This window comes from Solanum pennellii, chromosome 8 (genome assembly GCF_001406875.1).
Source record: "Solanum pennellii chromosome 8, SPENNV200".
Lineage (NCBI taxonomy): Eukaryota > Viridiplantae > Streptophyta > Magnoliopsida > Solanales > Solanaceae > Solanum > Solanum pennellii.
In genome coordinates, this window is record NC_028644.1 from 28,745,953 (window position 1) to 28,756,548 (window position 10,596).

The window sequence follows — 10,596 nt, forward strand, 5'->3', positions numbered from 1 at the left end:
ACAGATGGCCACACTTCTGCATCACATCCAGCCTTGGATGCAGAAGTCTATTGCTGAGACAGAAGAGCGCTTGGAGCGAAAAATGGTCAACATACAGAGCGGAAGATCGCTGAGGTTCATCAGCGCTTGGACGCTTTTGAGTTGCGGGTGCTAGCCCGTCCAGCCCCTCTGGTGGATGTGTCGACCCTTCAGGCTGCAGTCGATAGTCTTCGAGCAGATATCGACATGATCTTAGAGGCTAGGGTGCCTGAGTCTGAGGCCCCTTCTGTAGAGCCTGCTGAAGACACAGTGCTGGCGGCCCTATTCGCCACTTAAGAGATTCCACCACCTCCCCCTCGAGAGCATGCCAAGACGCGTAGGGGTCGAGAGGAGGATGAGGCTCGAGCACAGAAGAAGGAGCGCCGTGAGATGGAGGCTGCGAGGAGAGCCTTGCTTGCTGAGGAGGAGGCGCGCCAGCAGAGAGTTCGAGAGTTAGCTGCTGGCGCGTCTAGCTCCCGAACTGTGGAGATAGCGGGAGGCACTGCTGATGGTGCTGTTGTTGCTGAGGACATCACTGAGGGTGTCTAGACTACAGAGGTAGTGGGTTCCGGGGAACCGGACCCACCAACTTGTTAATCGTCGGCGCTTTGCGCCACAGGTTTGCTTCACCTACCACTCTAGTATTTAAATTTTTTTATGCATTGGGGACAATTGTATGTCTTTTTGTTGGGGGTGGGGTAAATGGAAAGTGAGTGCTAGGGTGAAGTCTGAGTAGCCCAATTCACTATCCTCTTTTGGGGTTTTCTTGCCTGTGTTCTTTTTCCCCGAAAGACTGATTACTTTTTCCGTTGAACCGGCATGTCTATATCTTGTGTACATAGTTTAATTCTGCAGCATGATGGCTAAAATGATATCCTGATAAAATGGAAAATGATGCATGACTAGGCATAGTAATTGATATTATGATTATTTGTGTAGTTGATTTATTAGATCACGTTAGACTATGACTATGTGCTTATGTGTGTAGTCTTAGAGTTGATTTATTATTGTTCCTATTTGACTATATGAGTCTATGATGGTTATATTTATGATGTTATAGTAAGGTATAGGATGACATAAATATGATAAGGGTCATTCCTAAGTGATTCAAATAATGATATGTTATATGAAAGAAAGTAAAGATTGTCGTGTCTTATTTTGGTAGACTTGTGTCCCTTACTTGATAAATGTATGAATGATATATGAATATGAGATGTCTTGACTTAGTGCACCCTTGTCATGTATGAATGAATGATATGTGAGACTTTAAACGATGTTAAGGAGGTCATGTACATGAAACCTTAAACCTAGTGGTAAGGTTATTAACTTTGAAGTCGAGAATCGTAATGGTATCCTTCATGTAAAGGATGATGGACTTAGGGTTGATTGGTTGGAGCGGCATCATATCATCCTTAGGAAAGTCATGATGAGCTATCTATGTTGCCATTGTAAGGTAGCCCTAGTGGACCTCTTTGGTAGGGTGAATGTGATTGGGTTATGAACTAGATATGGAAACTCTTCATGTGATCCTTTAATGTCAATTACTCTATGAGAACAAAGGCTAGCACCTAGTGATTATGTTATAGGAAGTAGCTCTACATGAGAAGGAGACTAGAGTACAATGTATCTCTACTTGAGAATGAGACTAGAGTGCATAAAAGCCCTTCATATTCCTTCACCATGTGCCTACATGGGATGTGTCCTAGTTCTACCCTTGGCAAGTAGAATACCCTCATCGGAGTAGGTTAGAACTTTGAATCCCATGTCTAGCTATCATGGTCTATGTCGGTTATTGCCTATTCTCATCATGTGGGATACCTACTAGCATTAGAGAAGTTCTATGAAGTTTAAATGGTGGTATGGGAGTTATCTAGACATTGCACAATAGGCTTTGAAGGTGTTTGTTAGAGTCCCTAGGTCTTGTCCAAGACCATTACTTGAATGTCCTTTATGTGATGAATGAGTTTTAAATAAACTAATGAATGCAATGGTTTAAGTTAAGAAAGCATATTAAACGAATAAGTACTTATCTAGAGTAGTTAAGGGTTGTCTAGTTAAGGTGTGAAGGGGGCATAGGACTGGTCACTTCATATATTACCTAGATAAGTCTTAAGAATGACTCTAGTTAGGGAAAACGATTGATTATGTAGACATAATCTAAGCCTTAGGTAGTTTTAAGGATTATTTATGTAATCTTGAAGAGGTTAATCATGGACATTATCTTCTTGATTTACTTAAGTAAGTCTTTTGATAGCCTTTGGAAGGAGAATGTCATATTATCTATATATTGATGTATTAAGTGAGAATGATGCTATCTTAGGTAGTCTATAGGATCTCTTAAGTGTGTGTGTAAGGGATTATATAGGCGCTCGCTTCACAAATCACTCAAGTGAGACTTAGAACCACCTTTGGTAGAAGAATCTCATGTTTACATGTGTGATGTCTTGTAGGTGTGTGTTGGTCTCATTATAGGTGGTCATAAGGATCATTTAGGTGTGTCTAGAGAGGTTGTATGGGAGGTATCTCTTTGTCTTACTTACGTTAGTCTTAGGATAGGTTTTAGTGAGGGGATTACATGTTAGAGAGTGCCTAAAGTGAAGTTGAGAAACTTCACAGTGAAGAAGTTCACTGAAGTAGTTCACTATAAAGTGACCTTAAAAATGTATTGAATCGCTTAAATATTATCTTATGTCTTTTTAAGGTGTTAAATGTTATTATTATGATTATGAGATGATCTTTTAATGAAAAAAATGCATATTTCTAATAAATGTTTGTTTTCATGATTTTATTCATTATGACATACTCAGTACATGTATTTGTACTAATTCTATGCTTTTATCTATATTTATAGTGGTTGGTAGGTGAGGAGCATTTGGGAAGCAAAACTTGGATCGTTGAACCATTCAAGTGAAGTTGAAGTATGTAACCATTTGACTCGAGGACACAGATGTCTTTCATTTCCTTTATTGAAGTATTGTAATAGACTTAGTAGTACTATATTTCTATTGTGTATGGGCTGTGTCTCAAAGTATTCTTGTGTGTAAGATTTGATGAAATGAGACCTAGTATTTCCTATGAGTTTTATATGAAAGAGTTTTTAAAGACTTATAGAATGCTTATGAAAAGTTTTAATGACTTATAGAATACTTAGTGCATGTTATTGTACTAATTCCATGTTTTATCTATCTTTATAGTGGTTTGTAAGTAAGGAGCATTTGGGAAGCAAGACTTGGATCGTAGCATCATTCAAGTGAAGTTGAAGTATGTCCTCATTTGACCTGAGGGCATAGTTGTCTTCTATGTCTCTTATTGAAGTATTGTAATAAAATAAGTATTTCTATATTCGTATTGTATGGGCCATGACCCAAAGTATTCTTGTGTCTAAGATTTGATGAAATGAGACTTAATATTTATTTCCTATGAATTTTATATGAAAGAGTTTTTAAAGACTTATAGAATGTTAATGAAAAGTTTTAATTCTGCACTACTTTTCATATGTTTATATGCAATGAACGATACGAAAGGGTTTGTACAAGACCTCCGAGAGGTCAAGTACGCCTGTTGCACTCCGAGAGTGCCATATCCTCTAGGGTGTGGTCTCGGGATGTGACAAGCTTGGTATCAGAGCATAGGTTATGAAAGTGGTCTTAGGAATCAAAAAGTCTCATTAAGTCACTCTAGTAGAGTCTTGACCATGTGTGTGAGTCGCGACACATCTATGGGCGAGAGGCTATAGGGAAATAGAATTTCGCTTCTTTTCTACTCCTATGTCGTGCCACAGAGTAAAAGTTGTGAGTACTCTTTCCTTATGGTTTCCTTGTGTTTCTAGGAAGATGGATACGAGGAGGATATCGGCTAGGAGAATTGAAGAGAATGATGTGAATGAGGAGATTCCTCCTTAATTTAAGCGAGCTGAGCAAGTTGATCAAACTGATCAAGTCCATATTGGAGGTCAAGGTAATGAGGTTCTGGTGGTTCCCTCGGAAATGACTAATAGGGAAATTAGAGAGGCTTTGATTACCTAACCCGAGCTTTGACCACCCATGTGATTATGGGTATGATGCCTAGAGTGAATGTTGTGAAAAGCACTATGCATCTAGATTGGGAGACTTTGTGAGGATAAATCCTCCTATCTTTATTGGATCTAAGGTATGAGAGGATTCTCAAGAGTTTCTAGATGGTGTGTACATGGTTTTGAGTGCCATGGGGGTGACTTCTAAGGTGAAGGTGGAGTTGGCTTCTTAACAATTTGATGTAGGTTGCTCAAGTGAGGTACACCCAATGGAAAGACAATAGGCCGATTGAGTTGGGAACCATAGAGTTGGAGGAGTTCAAGAGGGATTTCTTAGGGGAGTACTTTCTCCATGTGAGGAGGAAGGTGAAGATTGGGAGGTTCATTGACCTTAGTCAAGGTAAGGGGAATGTTGAAGAACCCAAACTTAGTAGAAGTGAAAGGATTTTGAAGAGGAGCATGAGGGATATCAAGGTCAACCTATGTTAAAGATGAGAGACCCAAATCAATATGGAGCTACTGTTTCAAAAGAGAAGCTTGGGATAGGTAGTAGTTCTCAAATTATTAAACCTACTTGTTCTACATGTAGGAAGAGGCACTATGGGGAGTGTCTAGTTGGTCTGGGAATTGTTTTGGTTGTGGTAAGGATTGACATAAGGTCAGAGATTGTCCTACCATTGCGCTTAGAGGAAGGAAGGCCAACCAAGTTCCTCCAAAAAATTTGGGTGATGATGATGGTAATTCCTTGCATATCTTTAGTGGTATGAGTTCCTTGTAAGTGGGGGAGTATGGTGAGTAAAGGGGTTTTTTATTGATTGTCTTATCTTTTCTAGTCAACTCAACCTTGAGAGTAGAAACTCACAAAAGCATGTTGCATGTGCATTGTGTTTTGGGGTCTTGTTGAAGTTGAATTTCATTGATTCCTTGCATTGTGCATTTTATAAAGTTATAATTATGTTGTAAGATGTGTTTATATTATTTTATTTTGGATATTATCATGTTTCCATCATGAATTACCTAAAAGTTGTATTTTTGGAAAAAAAATATTTGTAAAATTCACAATAAAGCCGCCAGGAAAAATCTGCTCATTGTAAAAATTTTGAGATTTTGACTAATTCATTTTTTGGTTGAAAATTGTTGTGGTGGTTAAAATGATGTAGTTTTTTCTATTTGGAAAGAAGGATGTGAGTTTTATAGCATGATGAGTTATACAATTTATTCTAGTTTCTTTTTGTGCTTTGATTCTCTTAATTATGTGAAATTGATGTTTTCCTAGATGTTTGTATCATATAAGGTGTTATATGGTATGTTCATGAGGTATTAAGTTGAATCTCAATTCTTGGAAGTGTTCGAAGAGTGCAAAAATGTCATTCGAGGTCGAATGTTGTCCAAGTGGGGAAGATTATAATACCCCTCATATGACTTAGGTGAAAATAGAAACTAACATGGTTTTCATGATGGTATAAGGTCCTAAAATGGTATATAATGTGGTATTGAGGAAGTGTCTAGGAGTTTAGGTGCATTGGAAGTCAAATGTCAAGGGAAGATCAAGACGTTCGACGACTAATTTTTGATTTCTTTTCTCTTGTTTCCTTTTTCTGATCGTCTTGTTCATTATTCCTTCACAGATCAAGGTTGTTGTTGTAATATTTTTTACAACATCAGTGGTGATCTGTTGTAATCCTCTTTTACAACAAGGCGTCATTGTCCTCGTCATTTCTAGTTTATTGTTGATTTTTTATCAGGTGATATTTAATTAGGGTTCGAAATGCTTACTTGTACTTGTTCACCTTGTTTTTAGTTGTTTTATCCCTTTTTTGATTGGGTAGTTATTCTTTTTGAAATATTATTTTATTTCAAAAAATTTCATTTGTAGTTCGTTGGATAGGGTTTAGGGAGGATTTTATTTTTTTTGTTGGTTCGTGTGTCGTTTTAAATTGTATTTGTTGTTTGTGTTGTTGTGTATTGTGTTCTGTATTTGAAAAGGCTTCATTTGTAGCTCATCTGTGACATTCAAATATTTTATTTTTGTGGTTCTAGATACAAATATAATGGCTCCTGCCAAAAGAAAAATTGATACAACTGACACAACAAAGATCCATAAGAAGGTTATGACTGAAATTCCTAGGAAGAAGAATGAAAATACCATTCTTTTAGAAAAGTTTACATCTCATATAGTTTCTTCTTCTCAAGTAGAACCAGAACTTTCTCAAAAGCATATGAAGAAAGAAAAAAAAGAAAAAAAACTAAAGTTGATGATGGTGAAAGAGCAGAAAAAGTTGAGGAGGAATATAAAGGAGAAAATAGAGAAGTAGTTGAGGAAGAAGAGGGAAAGAAAACAGAAGCGGAGGAAGAACAAGGAAAAAATATAGAAGTAGTTAAGGAAGAAGAAGGAAAAACTAGAGAAGTAGTTGTGCATGAAGAAGAAAAATAAAAAAAATGTAGTTGAGGATGATGATGGGATCAAAATTATCAATTAAAACACTTTGCCTGTGCATATGCAACCTAATGCTACTGGTGATAGCATTATGAGGTCAGACATGGGAAAACCTTTCAACACCTCCAGGGCCATCCTCAAGAGATATGATTTGTAAGATTTGGAAGATTTGACAAACTCTCAAGATCTTGATTAATTATTGTGGTATGCCAGTCTTTTTTGGCAGAAGAGAGTTTGTCATAGTTTCAGGGTTAAAATGCCATCCTCATTCTGAGTCCATCCCTGAATACATTGTTAAAAAAGAACCACGGAGAAGAAAGAAAAAGAGTAAAAGAAGAATCAAGACAACAGTCACAGTCAACTGAGGAAAAGGACTTGATGTCCCTTGTTGGCACAGACTTCAAAAATCCTGACTTAATATATTTTTTGGAATACGATGATAAACCAAGGAAGCACAAGGAGTCATTGTGCTTACTTTGGTTTACACGTAATATACTTTTGGTGAAAGATCGCAACAACAACATACAACTTAAATGGGTGAATTTATGTCAGGATATTGAGGATTTCAACAACTACTCTTGGGGTCATGAGAGCTTTCAATTAACTGTGAAATACTTGTTGAAACCTTTAGGAGCAAAGACCAGTAACTTATTTTGCTTTCCATGGGAGTTCATGGTAAAGCTAAATGTTCTTAATTTTTTTATATTATATTGAATAATTCAACATTTGATTTGTGAAATATTTTTCTTTTTTATAGGCTTGGGAATTTGAAGTAATTCCTCATTTGAACCATCAAATAATTGAAGAAGAACATATCTCATATCCAAGGATATTGAGATGGTTGAGATGACAAACAAAAACTACCAAAAATGGGGATATTCAAGATCTTTATAACCCTCCTCATGATGCAATAAGTTATTATTATATTACATCACATTTATTGTTATAGATGATTCATATGTTGCAACTATGACACAAGTGTGCTACAAATACCTATATGTGTCAACCTATCACGAAACTATAGGAACAAATGACATATATATGGCAACATATCACCCATCTGTAGCAACATATGACACATGTGTGGCAATATACCCTCTATCTGTAGCAACATATGACATATCTGTGGCAACATATAATCCAAATATTCTTACGGATGACTCATTTTTATAATTTTAGGTTGTACATCCATATCTTGTCCCAATAGAAAATGAATTGCAAATGTCATATCTAATTACTCTAAGGTTGGTTGAAATCTTATTTGATCATGTTGTTGATAGAGTTAAAATGAAATTGGCTGGAGCAACAACCATCAAAAGAGACAGAGCTATTAATGAATTAGTTGTTTCAAAAGAGACAGAGTTATTAATGAATTAGTTGTTTTAATGGGGTTGATGGTGGTATTGATGTTGGTGCTGGTGTTGGACAAGATCAAGGGGCTACCTCTTGTAGACGATGATGTGACTTTCTTTGTGAGAAGTGGAAGTAACAAGATGAAGATTTTATCATGTATCATCAAACATTGAGTCAAGTTTTTAATGAATTTAAAAACAAGAGATAGATCAAGGGCATTATATCAAAGAATGTTCGGCATCCATATCAAATAGGAGGAAAAAATCTTTTACTAAGGCAATACAAAATTTTAAGAAGAAGATCTTTGAAGTATTGTCAATGGCTGAATGTGAGGAAGTGTTGGAGTACAAAAAGTTGAATGTTTATAAGTGTGTGTCTATAGTAAAAAATCGATGTTGTTGAACTTGACAACACAGAAGGATTTGCATGTACAATACGGTGTGCATTTTTTTAGTGGAGAAGATTTCTGGAATATGTCAAGCATGAAAATTTGGTGGGAAGACAGGCAATTTTTTTCTACTAGTACCTTTGATTTATGATGCTCGTTTTTTTATCTTTTCAATGGTTACTCTTATTTAGTCATATTGATGAAATCCTTATCGTCATGCGATAGAGGCATATGACATACCCGGAATATTATGATTCTAAAGATAGAATCCTGGATCTCGTCTTCTATTCTAACTTCAAAAAAATATGAGCAACTAGCTGAGGAGGCAATAACAATTGGTGGCAGAAGCATGACGCTATTAATAAACGGGTTTGAATGGAATAAAGATATGAGTAACTATGTCAAGGGAATTAGACCATATCATCGAGGCATGGATTGGATTGGTGCAAAAATAATTTTGACAGTCATGAACCAAAACAAAAATCATTTTGTGACTCTTGAGTTCCCCTTGCACGAGGGTCGCATGAATGTTAATGACTGTCAGCGGATAGGCATAGAACATGCCAAGTTTTTGACATGTATACAACCTGTCTTCGAGTTGCTGCCCAAATTGTTGAAGCCAAGTGGAATAATGAGGCATTTGCTAGATAAGTTTCTCAATGAACCATGGGAATTTAAAGGTCGAGTGGAACCATGGTAAAAAAAGAAACCAACGCCGCGTGCGGGTCATATTTGCTACCATTTGTTGAGTTTTTAATTTTCGGGAAAGAAATTCAACCTCCTACTACCCTCTTTGACAATACAGTTGCTCGAATGCAATGGGTTTGGAAAGTATCTAGGAGCTTACAACCTCTTTTGAACAATGTTTATTTTATCACTTATGTTATCTTATCTTATGTTGAGAGCAAGTACATAGTATGTGATGTTATATTGAGAGCAAGTAAGTAATCAAATGTAGCAACATATGTGACATATGTAGCAACATATGGATCATATGTAGGAAGATATGCCTCAAATTATAAAATATTTCTAAATAAGGGTGATATGTCACAACAAATGTGGCATCTATAGCAACATATGCCTCATATGGTCAAACATTGCTACATAGGGTCATCTGTAGCCACATATGCCTCACATTGTCAATTATTTCTACATAAGGGTGATATCTCACAACATTTGAGGCATCTGTAGCGACATATGTCTCATATGTAGCAACATATGCCTCTTATGGTCAAACATTGATATATAAGGGTCATTTGTGGCAACATATGCGACATATTTAGCAACATATGCCTCATATGGTCAAAACATGGCTACATAAGAGTCATCTATAGCAACATATGTGACATGTGTAGCACCATATGGATCATATGTAACAACATATAAAAATCTACGTTTATTTACTTAAACAACTATGATAAGTAAAAGTAAATGTTGGACAAGGAATGCAAAACTACGTTTATTTATTTACACAACTTTGATAATTTTAATAGTTGTACACAAATACATAATAATACAAAGAAAAAACAACAAACAAAACCAAGATTAGCTTTCATATGTTACAACATTTGGTCTTCTTCTTCTCCTTCATCACTCATTCGTTAGTTCTTTTAATATGACTTTCATCATCATCAGTTTCCAACTCCTTAATTTTATTCATCAATCTGAGAATAACCAACTTGGATCATATATCAACATTTTCATGATCCCTCTAGCAAAAGAAGTTGCATGCATTCTCCTAAGATACACACCACGAAGAAAGAAATTTTAAATTAAAAAAACAAAGTAAAGAGATCTCAAGTCTCCATAGACTAAGATGTAGAAATGTACATACATGATAGCGTGGACAAGACCAAAATCTTCGACCTGGATTTTCCTTCGAATATCAAATTTGCGTTAAAAGTAAGTCTCTACATTTTCAATAGATTTTCACACCCAACATTGTATCATTTTCATCATTACAAATTCGATTTAATATTGCTTTTGACATCATATAAAAAACAAACAAAACTCATTCGTTAGATCTAGAGTACTAATCTATATTACAAAGAACCACATTCTTACCCGACCACTATATTGCAAAACTAATGATTCATTGATTTGACAATATAGGACAATCCCTAAATTTGATTTAACCAAAGGTCAATCAAATTAGTTATGTGTTAAAAAATAAATAATAGAAAAGATAACAGATAAAAGACTGATGAAATAAAATAACATCATTACATACCATGCACTCAAGAGATCCGAGATCCATGCAAAGCGAGAGTTCGTATCAGAGAGAGAGAGAAAAAATGCAGAGAAAAGATGAGAGACCGGAGAACCAAAGCGGTGAGGAAGAAAATTAAATCCCATATATATATATATATATATATATATATATATATA